The sequence below is a fragment of the Hipposideros armiger genome, unplaced genomic scaffold (assembly GCF_001890085.2).
Source record: "Hipposideros armiger isolate ML-2016 unplaced genomic scaffold, ASM189008v1 scaffold_1176, whole genome shotgun sequence".
Taxonomy (NCBI): Eukaryota; Metazoa; Chordata; class Mammalia; order Chiroptera; family Hipposideridae; genus Hipposideros; species Hipposideros armiger.
In genome coordinates, this window is record NW_017732526.1 from 375,478 (window position 1) to 389,791 (window position 14,314).

The following is a 14,314-nucleotide window of genomic DNA, read 5'->3' on the forward strand; positions in this document are numbered from 1 at the left end:
CACATACAAATACCATAAAATAAAAATAATTTAATAAGATTTTTAGCAGGCCATCTTAGATTCTAAAGTTCATCTAGCAGAGAAAATTTCTGAGAAGAGCAAAGAAAAATTTTATAAACAATGAAAAACTTCCTCTAAGGGATTTCAAAAGCATACTAGAGAGCCTTAATAAGACAGCCTTCTATGGGCATTGAGTTTATGACAAATACTGCATTTCAAAGACGTAGTAAAAAGGAAAGATTTTTAAAGTGTTCTTACAAGCTATATCTACAAGTATACCTTATAAATTAAGTTGTCTACTTTATAGCATTCCACAGCTTAAATTCTGGGAAGGCAGATTTGCAGTACCTATTAAAGGTATCAAATATTAATAGTACCTACTAAAAAGAAGTCTCCAGGGTAACTGAGTAATTCCTCTGGCAATTTACCCTAGAAGGACAGGCCTTGACCTTCACAGGAAAAAACATGGGATATTCGAGGATGGAACCCTTGCTGTAAGTTGAGGGAATCACCATTACTGGAGCACAGCTAGAAAAACTCCCACTGCCTCTCCAGAAGTAGCCTGCACTTTGAGGTATTTGTGCTCCTTGTATCCAAGGAACATGGAACGCAGAATGCATGACCTCATGGAAGGACGTTCTGGGTGTTCCATCAGTAAGGCTGTAAGGAGGCATCTGTGGGATGCTGTGGCAACTGACCACCATGAATACGATTCTCAAGAAGAGACAGTTTCACTGATAAATGATGCAGAGGAGCCCAAGTTGGGACTGGCACTGCTGAGAATTTGTTTTCTCCCAATATTGCTGAGTTTTTAATTTATATCATTACTGGTATTTTCAATGAAAAGTTTTTAGAGAAAATGCAATTAAAGGGATTAATTAACTTGTCCCAGATAGCTCTTTCTGTAAGCATAACATGTACCTAACAAAGCCTCAAAATACATGTAGCAAAACTGACAGGATTAGAGGGAGAAATAAACAATTCAACAATAATCATTGGAGACGTCAACACTCCATTTTCAATAAGGAAATAGGAAACTGAACACTATAATCCAACTAGACCTAACAGACTATACAGCTCTGTAGAGCGTGCCACACACCAATAGCAGAATCCATATTTTTCTCAAGTGCACATGGAACATTCTCCAGACATACTATTTATTAAGCCATATCAAGTCTTAATAGAGGTAAAAGGACTGAAATCATACCAAGTATGTTCTTTAATCACAATGGAATGAAACTAGAAATCAATAACAGAAGGAAGACTGGAAAATTCACAAAATCGTGGAAATTAAACAACACACTCCTATATAATCAATGGGTAAAAGAAGAAATCACAAAGGAAATCAGAAGGTATTTTGAAATGAATGAAAACTGCAAAAATGTATTGAATGCAGTGAAGCTAGTGCTCGGAGGGAAATTTATAGCTATAAGTGTATACATTAAAAAGAAGACATCATATCAATAACATAAACCTTAAAAAACTAGAAAAAGGAAAGAAATTAAACCCAAAACTAGCAGAGGAAGGAAATAATAAGGATTAGAGAGGAGATAAATAAAATTGAGAATAAAAACAATAGAATCAATGAACCTGAAAGTTGGTTCTTTGAAAAAAAAATTGACAAACCTTTAGTGAAACTAAGAGAAAAAGATACAAATATCAGAAATGAAACTGGGAGCATTATTACTGATCTTACAAAAATAAAAAGGAATATAAGGAAATATTATGACAGTTGTATACTATTCAACAAACTAGATAACCTAGATGAAATGGACAAATTCCAGAAAAAGACGACCTACAGAAATTGCCTCAAGTGGATTGGGGGGTGGGGGTTGTCACTTTGAGGGATAAAAAGTATAATTAATAATGTTGTAAATATTTTATAGGGTGTCAGATGGTCACATGTCTTGTTAGGGAGACTACTTCATGAATGGCATAGAGGCTTGATCACTGCACTGTACATCTGAAGCTGATGTTGTATAATGTTGTATGTCAACTATACTTGAATATATATATAGTCACGGGATGTGGAGTATAGTGTGGGAGTGGAGTCAATGGAATTGTAATAGATATGTATGATATCAGGGGTGGGGAGAGAGTGGGGTGGTGGGTTGGGGGAGGGGGGTTGTCACTTTGAGGGGTAAAAAGTATAATTATTGCACTGTGTTGTACACCTGAAACTAATTTTAAAAAATTAATTTAAAAATAATTTTAAATTAAAAAAATAAAAAGAAAGAACAGTCGCAAACAAGCATGCAGGTCATGATGCTAATCCATAGTGCAGTCTAAATAACTGTTCATGCATAAAGAACTGCTCAATTGCTAAAAATAAAAAAAAATTGCCTCAAGAATAGAAAATCTGAACAGATCTATATAACAAGTAAAGAGATAGAATAATAATCTTAAAAAGCCTACTCTAGATGTAAGGATTTCAGAGGCAGAGAGATGAACAACAGGGCACTCGGGCCACCTCAAAGCACATGGATAGGATAATAGTAAGGAAGTCACCTTTGCCCTGGAGGAAACAAGTTACATTCCTTTACCCACTGGATAGTCTGGAACAAGGGAATAATAGCCAACCTACCTGCTCCATGTCCATATCCTTAGAGCAAAGCTTGGGAAGTGACACCCCAGCCCTTTCTGCCCCTGTCTTTTATGTAATGGAAACCTTCTGAAGTTATTATGAATGTATCTGAGGGACTGGAGTTTCGGGAGAAACTGAGACTCTTTTCAGTTTTGTAGTTGACCAAGGACAAGCAGAAACTTGGGTCTGAGACGTTAAAAAATAGATACGGGAGAGAAACAATTGGGGTGACTTTTTGGAACTCCCTGCAGAAGTAAACTGAAGAAAAATTGTAAATGACGTTTGGGATATACTCCAGCAAGAGAGAGACTTACCTTCATGGCCTCCAGTCCAGGACACCTGAAGCTGGAGCCCTGGCCGCCAGTTAGGGAAGTCCCTGTTACTGGATGGAGCCAGAGAGAGAGTCCCACCATCCACAGGAGAAGCCAGTTTCAGACTGGAGTGTTTATGTTTCTAGTGTCCTAGCTGCGTGGAACTCAGAATGCAGAGACCTTTAGGTATATTGTGCCATAAGACAAGAGCTTCTGGAACACTGGGAGCACAGCTGACTCACGGGACACCTGGAAACCAACCACAGGGAACACCACTTGGCTAAGCAAGTGGTTGCAGGAAGAAATAGAAGGAAAATGATCCTAAAATAATTTAGGAGATGCAGTCACAGGGCTTGGTGATTGGATATGAATGGGAGAAAGAAGGGGAGCTAAGCCTGTCAGGCATCTTGGGTGCTACCAGCTGAGACAGAGAATAAATAACAGTCATGGCCTGAGGACTAGTGCTCACTCAATCCTAGGGATACAGCTTAGCACGGAAAGCCTCATTGTAGGTGATTCTCCAAAATTTACCAAGGGCTCTGAATAGTTTGGTTTAACTTTTCAAACTGCAAAACCTTTAAAATGTAGCTTCACGATTTTCCCCATAATAAATGCATCCCACTGACATAAATTCAGTACACACACTTGACCCAAAGGGGGTGAAATCAGACAGGAATTGTTACCTCACAACTTCTAAGCAACCTCCCTGGCTGAAAAGGTAACACATTTGCTTGTACAATCTTGCTGTGATTTGGAGGGGAGGAGAGAAAAAATGAAAAAAAAAAACACAACAAAACAACACAACTCTGTGGTGCTGTTTATTCTGTTCCCTAGAGAATGAAGAAATGTGGGAATGTGAGGCTGGATGTGCTGCCATCTAACCAAGTCATCAAAATGGCACAAATGTGGAAAGCACTGTGCATACTGCACACTTCAATTAGATGTGAAATCATAGTGCATTCTTATTTCAGAACTTGAAATGTGACATCTAAGAAACATGCAAAGGGGTGTAAGAAATTCCAGCTTTTGTTAAGCCTCAGAGAGGTGTTCCGTCGTGCACATCGTCTTGAGTTTGGTGCACTTTGCCCAGGTTTTATTAGAAAGAGAAGATGTTGCCAGGATTCAAGTACAGGGTGATACAGTCACAGCCAAGTGCAATGCTACAGGGCTGAAAGGATAAAGGCACCTGAACCTGGCTGTAATTCTAGTTATCCTTCTCCTAGGGGTGCTGTGTGATCCACTGGACTGATACGTGTGTGCATCGAATTCTGTGTGTGCTACATTCTCTCTCCAAATGCCATGGTAAATTCTCATGCTTTGTTTCACTCTTTCTTTCCCCAAAGGGCAGGCACACACTAAATGCTCACTAAATATGTTTTGATTGGGTCATTTCAATTTCCTTGCAAAAGCCGATCCTGATTTTAAGGAATTTAAGGGAAGAAGAGAGTAGGAGTAGCAGATGAAATGAGATTTCTCCTTTCACAAGAGTAAACATATTTCTTGGTATATGGAATAAAATCAGGATTTTTTAAAATAAAAAAATACATTTCAATATATTAATGAACAAAATTATTTATGTAAAGAAGCCTATACTTTAGACACAGACAACAGTTTAGTGGTTACCAGAAGGTAAGGGGAGAGAGGGGTGGTAGAAGAGGGAAAAGGGGGTCAAATGTGTGGTGATGGAAGAAGAACTGACTCTGGGTGGTGAACACACAATGTGATATATAGATGATGTATTATAGAATTGTACACTTGAAACCTATGTAATTTTACTAACCATTGTCACCCCAATAAATTTAATTTAAAATTAAAAAAAAACACCCCTGTGCTTAGAGAGATGTTTAGATAACTGACTATCTCTGGATGGTGGTATTTCAGCAATTCTTCCTTCTTGAATTTTCTGCATTGTTTTCTTACAAAAACAATAAACAATTTCAATAAGAAAAATAATAAATCATTTCATCTGTCACTATTTGATGAAGCCTGAATATCTACTTTGACTATTAATGTGTCCAAGAGGCAAAATATACTGCAACGTTACATCTTATAACAACACATAAACCTATGTAACCAGGATATTATTTGAAATTTAAAACATTTAATTTGAAATTTGTAGGTTATGAAAGAGTAGATACTCAAATATTTTGTAGTCTACTAACATACATCCTTTTACTTTTATCCACAAAATTATATCAGAATTATCAGATAAAAATAAAAACAAATGTGCTTTTCAAACTTCACAGCCAAGATACTGCTGCAAAACCTGCAGGTTGGCTACAAACTTCTTTTGCACATACCCAAAAGCCACACAGTGAATTTCCTCAACTATTAACTGAGAAGTTACCATGTGCCAGAAATTAATTAGGCACAAGACTCAATGGCCACTATGTTTAGTCTCCCAGAGATGGCCACATGACCAGGCAAGTACAACATGGACTGGTCATTTCTGCTGGAGAGAGAAGCAGAGGCAGTTGGAGCAGGCAGTGGGGGAACAGGAGGGACAGTCACACCTACATGGGTCCAGAGCTGAGAGAGCACACCCAGGTCGCTTTTTCAGGCCCAAGTATAATATCAGTGAGGAGCAGCAAGAGAAAAGGCTGGAAGCAGGGCCCCGGTTCAGATCCCACATGGGGGCCAGTGACGCTGCGCTCTCTACAGCTAAGATGGTGAACAACAGCTTGACCTGGAGCTGGGCTGTTGTGAGTCGCCAGCATGGTGTAGGCTGCAGTGGGGCTGGCCGGCAGCAGGTGTGAGCTGCCATGAGCCACCGTGAGCCACTGTCCAATGGCAGGTGAGCGACTGCCTCTCCCGGGAAGAGTGCAATGATAATACCAACATGGGCCAGTGAAGCGACGTCCTCCACAACTAGACTGAAGAACAAAAGGACAGCAACTTGTCTGTTCTCCTTCCCCGATTCCCCAATGCTGTTCCCCTCCCCCAATTCCCCAATAATAAAATCTTTAAAAAAAGAGATGAGAAGAGGCTGGAGTGATGGTCATAACCGCTAACCCGGGAGTTACCAGCCAACTAGGGAAGGGTGTCTGGATTTCTCATGAGGGCAATTGTGGGCCACCTGGAGAAGGACAGGACACAGACAGCACATGAGGAAGAAGGCTGCATGGGACTCAGAGGGAAAGGATTTGGGCCTGAGCTGGTGCATGGTCAGAAGGTATGAAGACCGGGGCTGGGGACCCCAGAGCTGGGCATCCTTGCTGGGCTCAAAGTGGGAGTCCCTGCTACAGGTGCAGCTGATGGCTCACGGGGGCCAAGTTCTCTAAAATCCCATCAACATTGAAGTTAAAGGTCCTAGGAAAGAGAACAAGACATAAGGAGTAAAACTGTCAAATTCATTGGTTTATACACTAAGAGAATAAAAACTGCGTACAGTTGGTCCAAGTGTAGAGGAGTAAGTTATAGGACACAATAACTTAAATGCTATGACCCTGAAGGTGACAGGACTTTGGACTTGAGAAATAGTCTCAGCAGAGGAACTGACTCTTTAGCTAGGTCTGAAGCCGGGAGAGTTTTGTCTGGCCTGAAGCCCAGGCATGCAGTGATGTTGCAGGGAGAAAGACACTAGTCTTGCGGGTGCCAGTAGTGAATGCCCATGACAGCTTGAGGGTGTTTCTATCAGGAATTTTTACCTGGTGGGAAGCAGAAGGAATCCAGTGTGTCCAGACCTCTTCGGCAGGAGAGAGGCCACCTGCAGCTCCTTACCCACCAGGGTACTCAGGAGAGGCAACAAGAACCACTGGCTCCTGGCCAAGTCCTCTCTCCACACAGGGCCTTTGTGTCTTGAGAAAGTTCAATGAACTGCTTCCTTCATCAGGAAAGTTTTGCTGCAAAGTTAAAAGGGCAAAAGCATGTGCTGTGACTTAGGGTTTCCATGTTCTAAACCACCATCCTGATTTTTTTGACCTGGAATAGGAGTTTATTGATAGAAAACATCACACAGAACTCCTTTTGAAGAGCATTATATAGTTTTCTACTACTATATGACACATTACCACAAAAGTAACTTCTTACAACAACCTACATTTATTACCTCAGGGTTTCTGTGGGTCAAAAGTCTGGGCACAGCTTAGTTGAGCCCTCTGCACAGAGTCTCACAGGCTGCAGTGAAGGTGTCACCTGGGCTGTGATCACATCTGAGGCTCAGGAGTCTTTTCCAAGCTCACTGGTTGTTGGCAGAGCTCAGTTCCTGGCAGTGGTAGAGCTGAGGCCCACAACTCCAAGAGGCTTGACTCAGTCAAGCTGACACATAAAATTAACCACCACAAGCAGCTTCTCCAAAGAGCATGGTACTTGGGGGTGGGTTCAGGGACAGTTAAGATGAGGTAAATAGGGAACCATATTTCCCTGGGCACGTTGATTGTGTCTTGGCCAATATTCGCAGGTTTTGTCTAACTCCCACTTCACCCCCATGTTTGAGGCATGAAAGTGGGTGTCCAGGACAGGCAGAGACATATAGGACATGGGGTGGGACTTAGACGGAATAAAAGCATGAAATTGCTTGTTCTGGTGAGAAGTAAATAGTCTGAGGCAGGGGTTGGCAAACTGTGGCTCGTGAGCCATATGTGGCTCTTTGGGTACGTTCCATCTCAAAAGTTTGCCGACCCCTGGAAGAGCCATTCCTGACCCTCACAACAATTTAAAAATTATTCAAGAGCCATAAATATATTTTTACATAATCACCATTATGTGAATAATATCCTTTAAACATTTTATAAATGAAACTATGAGAGTTTTATTTTCATTTTCAATTTTACTTCAGAGCCACACACTCGCAAGCTGCAGTTTGCTGACCCCTGGTGGCTCTTCCGTGTCTCAAAAGTTTGCCGACCCCTGGTGAGGCACTCTCTGCCTTAAGGCAGTCTCTGTCTCAAGTCTGAGACCTGACAGCTCAGTTGTCATCCATATGAGGTCTGACAATTAACTTTGCAAATTAGTTGCAATGATGTCACTAAACCTTTTTGATATCAGAGGGATTATTCATTATGAATTTGTACCAACTGGATAAATAGTTAACCAAGTTCACTATTTGGAAGTGCTAAAAAGCCTGCATGAAAAAGTTAGATGACCCAAACTTTTCGCCAACAATTCATGGCTCTTGCATCAGGACAATGCACAAGCTCACACGGCACTGTCTGTGAGGGAGTTTTTAGCAAGTAAACAAATAACTGTTTTGGAACATTCTCCCTACTCACCTGATCTGGCACCCAATGACTTCTTTCTTTACCCAAAGATAAAGAGAATATTGAAAGGAAGACATTTGGATGACATTCAGGATATCAAGGTTAATACGACAATAGCTTTGATGGCTATTCCACTAAAACAGTTCCAAAATTGCTTTGAAGGGTGACTAGGCGCTGGTGTCAGTGCATTTCTTCCCAGGCAAGTACTTCGAAGGTGCCTGTGGTGATATTCAGCAATGAGGTATGTGGCACTTTTTCCGGGATGAGTTTGTGAACTTAATTGTCTGGCCGCGTATATTTTTTTCTGATTATCATCTAAAGAGAACAGTGATCACAGAAAAGTGGAAAGAGGAGAAGAGGGGAGGCAGGTAAACTAAATTTAATTTAATTTCCGTAATGTGAGGAGCCAAATCCAGATATATCTGTTGTATAAATGCTCACTTATAAAGTGCCAGTGCCTAACTCTTAATACTTTATTATTAAATGCTTTTTATATATTTATATTTACCTATATAATAATTTGCTTCAGGTGGCCAACTATAAAAAAGTAAGGTGTTTTCTGAAGCTTATTGACAACTACCATGAAGTGCAAAGCCTTATTCTCTAGACAATCTACTAATTGACTTTTATTTATTCAATCTGTTTATTTACTCATTGAGTAAAATTCCAAAATCCCCACCCCCACCCCCATGATCCTTACCTCCTGGTATTCAGGCCTTTGTGCAGTTGCCTCACACTGAATAGAGCTGATCACAAAGAATGTAATGGAGATGATGATGTGTGATCCTGAGGCAAGGTGACAAAAGACAAGTGGCTTCTGCCCTTGCTCTTTCTTGGATTGCTCACTTGAGGGGAAGTGGGCCACCATGTTGTGAGGCTACTCAAGCAGCTCATGAAGAGGCTATACCAGGAAGAATGGAGGCCTCCTGACAAAAATCAGCACCATGTGAGCAAACCATCTTGGAAGCATATTCTCTGGCCCCAGCCATGCCTTCAGATGGCTAAGGCCCTGACCAACACCTTTACTTGCAATTTCGTTAAAGACCCCAAACCAGAACAACCCAGCTCAGGGGCTTCTTAATTCTTAACCCACAGAAATTATAAGATAATAATGTTTTATTATTTTAAGGAACTACGTTTTAGATTAATTTGTTATGCAGCAGTAAATATCTAATATTACTATATATTTACCAAGCATCTGTTTGCCAGGCTCTAGGTCAAGAAATAGAAATAACAGAAATAGCAGTTTTCTTGCAAATGTAGTGTCTCTGATGTGGAGGGTCTGTTGGTGAGCTATGGGTACTCTGATGAAAATGTCAGCTAGAGCAGGGTTGTGAATGAATAGCGTTGCTGGTGTAAAATGGCATTATTAAACTAGCTCTGAGCAAGCCCCCTCCACTAAACTTAGTAAACTTATGAAAAAATAAGTAAAAACACAAAAATACCCACACTATTAAAACCTTTGAGCAAGGGGTGTTCAGAGATAGACAGAGTTTCTAGAAGTTATGTGTCTCATACTCCATGAGGCTAACACCTCCCTCATCAAAGCAGCCTAGGGGAAGAATGGGAAAGGTCAAATTCAAAAAAATCTCTAGTACTTCATCAAACTTGAAGGGAAATGAATTGAGGAAGAAAACACATTTGCTAAGGGAGAAGATATGAATGGCTCTGTATTAGGCAATTCTCTTTAACTACTTATTCAGAAAAAAAAAATTGATCAGTTTTCATCCATGGTTTTTTGTTTGTTTGTTTGTTTGTTTTTCATGCTTGGAGAAAGTAGAAAAGAGAATTTGACAATGGCATAAATAAAAAGAAATAAAAGCAGCCACAAAACCTGGGGCGAGAATGTGGGTCAAGCCTGAGAGTGAAAATTTTACAGAAAACCATATTTGAAAATGCTTCTCTCTGCTACAAATTCTCGAGTTTGGGAAATACTATCAAGGATTCCCTCTGTTCTTCTTTGTTCAATGGGGGAAAGAAGTCTCCACTGAGGAGATGCAAGATAAAGTAGCAGAAGTGTAGAAAGGAATAAAATTTCTAGTGTTGAGTGTTTGGGTCAGAAGTAGAATTCCTGGGGCTCTCTCTGTTTTGGGAGGGACTAATCTAAAACTTGAGCCATTTGTCACCACACAACTGGAAACATGGGGACTCTAGTTCAGGGGTGTGGGAACTGATGTTCATAAAAAGCACAATAAATAATTGTACTTAAAAGTATTAAATTCATATGTGCTAAATGTTTTCTAGAAAACCAACGTAATGAATTAATTGACCCTTCCTCACGACCAGTCCAAGTCATTTAAAATAAATGGGCCAGCCGAGTGGCGCGATGGTTAAGAACTGGCTTGGGATGCCAGAGGGCCCCGGTTCGGATTCCACATATGAAGGCCAGTGACACTGCCCTCCACAGCTAAGATGCTGAACAACAGCTCAACCTGGAGCTGGGCTGCCGTGAGTCGCTGGCGACGGCGTAGGCTGCAGCCCCTGTGGCAGTGGGTTGCCATGGGCTACCGTGTGTAGCCAGCAGCCAGCGTGAGCGGCCAGCAGCCGCAGTGAGTGGCCGTCCAGAAGCCAGCGACTGATCTGCCTCGCCTGGGAAGAGCGCAATGATGGTGCCAACTTGGGCCAGTGAAGCAACGTCCTCCACGACTAGACTGAAGAACAAAAGGATAGCAACTTGTCTGTTCCCCTTCCCCCACTTCCCCTATAAAAATTCTTAAAAAAATAAAAATGACTTCTTACCCTGGGAGGGATCCTGGTGCTGTGTTAGTGGACTGATAGTGATGCAGACATGAATTTTAGGTCACTCTGGTCCTCCTCAAAAGACATGTTTGGTGGTGGGGAGAGAGAGGGAATGAGGGTGAAGGAATTCAGCTTTGCCTGAGAGAAAAATAAAGTTCTTTACCAGCTGATTATTTTAGCATTTTTGCAGAGGGTGAGGCCATTGCTTACCACCAGCAAGCTCTACTTTCAAACATATCAACAGAGTAGTCAGCAAATAAGAGGTTAACAATCAAAGATGAACACGAAAAAAGGAAGATCATGAGAATATTATGAACCAAAAACCCATGCAACTGGCAAAAATTATATGCAAAAAATTTTCATAACTTCATATAAATAAGAGGAAAAAATACATATGTATTACCAATTTTATTCAAATGGGGGTAGGAAAAATAATAAATTAACCGACACCACCACTGTAATAGAGGCTGTGATGGTCTGTTTTATGTGTCAGCTTGTCTAGGCTTCAATCCCTAGTTATGCAAACAAATATTAACCTAGGTGTGGCTGGAAAGTATTTTGTAGGTGTGATTAAAGTTTATAATCAGCTGACTGTAAAGAAGGGAGATTATCCTAGGTTGTCTGGGTGGGCCTGATCCAATCAGTTGAAAGGCCTTAAATGCAGAACTGAGATTTCCCTGGAGAAGACATTCCCCTGGTGGGCAGCAGCTTCAGCCCCTGCCTGAGAAGTGCCATTCCTGACACCTGCCCTGAGGATTTTAAACTTGCTCAGCCAGCCCCCACAATCACGTTAGCCAATCCCTTGCAATAATCTTTGATAAACATCTCCTACTATTTTCTCTGATTGAGCCCTGACTGATATGGAGGCCAGAGATTTATGCCTAAAAATTATGAGACTCAAGTTGTACTGAAAACCTTCTACCAAATCTGCATAAAATATTTAACTTCTATGTTTTTTTTAACACTATTGGTTAGTTTTATTTTTATTTCTAAAAGGCATTCCTCAGTATACAATTAATTAACAGTGAAATCAGTTTTCTACTTTACAGTACCTAGGGTGCTCCATGAACAGGGTGAATTGATCTGTGCTTTAAAAGCCAGCCAACTCAGACCCCCCAAGACAGGGAATTCCAGAAGTATAACCAGGAAGCAGAAGGTAAGCCTAATTTTGAGCCAATATTCAGACTTGTGGACACACCAAGAGGAAATCATGCTTCCAAATATCTGGCCTGACTATTGCTACAATTAACTCTTTTGCTGCATTAACTGATTTCAAGGTTTTTTTCAAAATGTGTCAGAAATCCACAAAAAAGCAAAAAGTTGACATTTTGATTATTTTATGCCTTTAATAACAATTTGAGCTGTTTTTTATATACATGACATTATTTTTATGTGTAAAAATTTTCTGTTGTTATTCATGCTTGAAAAACACAAAAATATAGAAAAATGTATATCTGCTTTCCTAAACTTTCTTTCTGTAAGTTTCCATCCACAGTCGGCAGATGGAAATATTCATTTGGATATACCCAACCATCACAGCAAAAGGGTTTTAAAATAAGGGATCTCTCTAAGATTAAACAATAAAGAAAACCACTTACAGCTTCACAGTTTGTCTGATGCAGCAAGTGAATAGGTGGTCTGTGTCCAGATGTTGTAGGAAAGCACACGATTTCATTTTATTGTGAAGCGTAGCTGTTCCTCTTTCATTGTGCCTCTCACACTCAGAGTTTACGTTGCCACCCAATCAGAGGCTACTAATCACAGCCATCCTCCAGATTCTTATGTGCACCTCAGTATGACAGATTAAAGGCCATAATCCTATTTATAAATGTCAAAATAATTGGTCATTAAGATTTTCTGAAGAAACCAATTCTATAGGTAATTTAAAGGTTCTTATTTGCAATTAGAGCAGCATTTGAAGCATTTACCTTTTGGGACTTTCCTGCATTTGGTGGTCTTTGGTCTTGTGATTTGAGGAGGCACCATAAATAAACTACTTTAAATGTAAAAGTCCTTGTAAACGGAAATTTAGGAGTTAGTTATACCTTGTGCTTGGTATAGCAGCAGACTCCACTAATGAAATTCAAATTAAATACTGTTACCTAAATAAAGTGTGTCGTAAACAGGGAAACAGAATTTCATATGAAAAATTAATAATATACTAATATACAGTCATATATAATTACAAAACTAATATCCTTGTGGTACATATGAAAAAGTTTACACATTATTTTTCCATTTTATTTCCTCAGTAGAGGAGCATTTTTCTCTATTCAGTAGAGGTGACAGGCAGCAGGGCCCCATCTCTTGCTATACTTGTCCATTGACATAGTATGTGTTTAGCTTATCCTCAAACTCACTTCCTCTGACCTCCTCAGCAGCTTAGCTTTTCTGCCTTCTCTAGAGTCATACTATTGGTTCTCAACATAATTAAGCATGAGGCCATAGTCCAATCCTTCCTTTTCTATGGGGACTATAGATATGCCCATCTTTAAGTGTTTCTTCTTCAAGTAAGCTCTTGGCTTGTTCTCTGAATGCTAAAAGACAATATTAGAGAACAGTGGGAAATAAATATAAATTTAAAGATCTTTTGAAGAGGTAGAGGGAGAGGAGAGAAAGGTATGTACTATAATTTCTTCTCACTAACCAGTCTGCAAAGATGTTAGAGACAATAAGCTAAAAAAAGCTTACCGAGAAAATCAGGAATAAATCTCCCCAGCGTGGCAACAGATGTTCAGGGTAAACTAGGAAAACCTATGTCTTAGACTCTTAAATAACTATTTAAAATCTACCTTAGGAAAAGAACTAGGATTAGTACGTGGCTTATCTGCATGTATAGTTACATAATGAAGATTATTTCTTTTTAAAAGTTCAATTTACAAGTGATATGTTGACTTACAGGATTACAACAAAATACAATTTTACTATGTCAATTTTTAAAAAACAGCAACGTTATGATCACCCCAGCTTGATTTCTTTGTAGTTGTCCTGGAGATACAAACAGTTGTTGAATAAATATATAATAGAGGGATTTTTGCTTTCTGTAATATGGCTGTGATCAGTAATGGCCAGCAAGTGCTCCAGCCTAGCAGTCCGTCAAGGTGGTAGGACACCTGGAATCCCAAAGGAAGCCCGAAATGTCCTAAGAGGGACAAGTGGGATGGTTGCTGGTTTATGTTGGCATGATCGCATGTGGAAACCTTCAGGTCTCCTGGTGCCATAAAGAATGAGATGGTGTTATTGTTGGTTCCACAGTACAAAGAGGTCTGGAGCATTCATTGTGAGCTAAGAGCCCGCAATAGTCCACAGTGCTGTACTGCATGTAGCCCAGAAAAAAGCCAAATGCCACGTCTGTGACATTGTGCTGCCCCAGCATGACCCTGAAAAGGCCCAAGATGAAGGCCCACAGTACCAACAACACTCTTAGTGGAACGGCCAGCACCAGGTGGTTCAAGATGAACCGCAACACCAGGGCGGCCCTG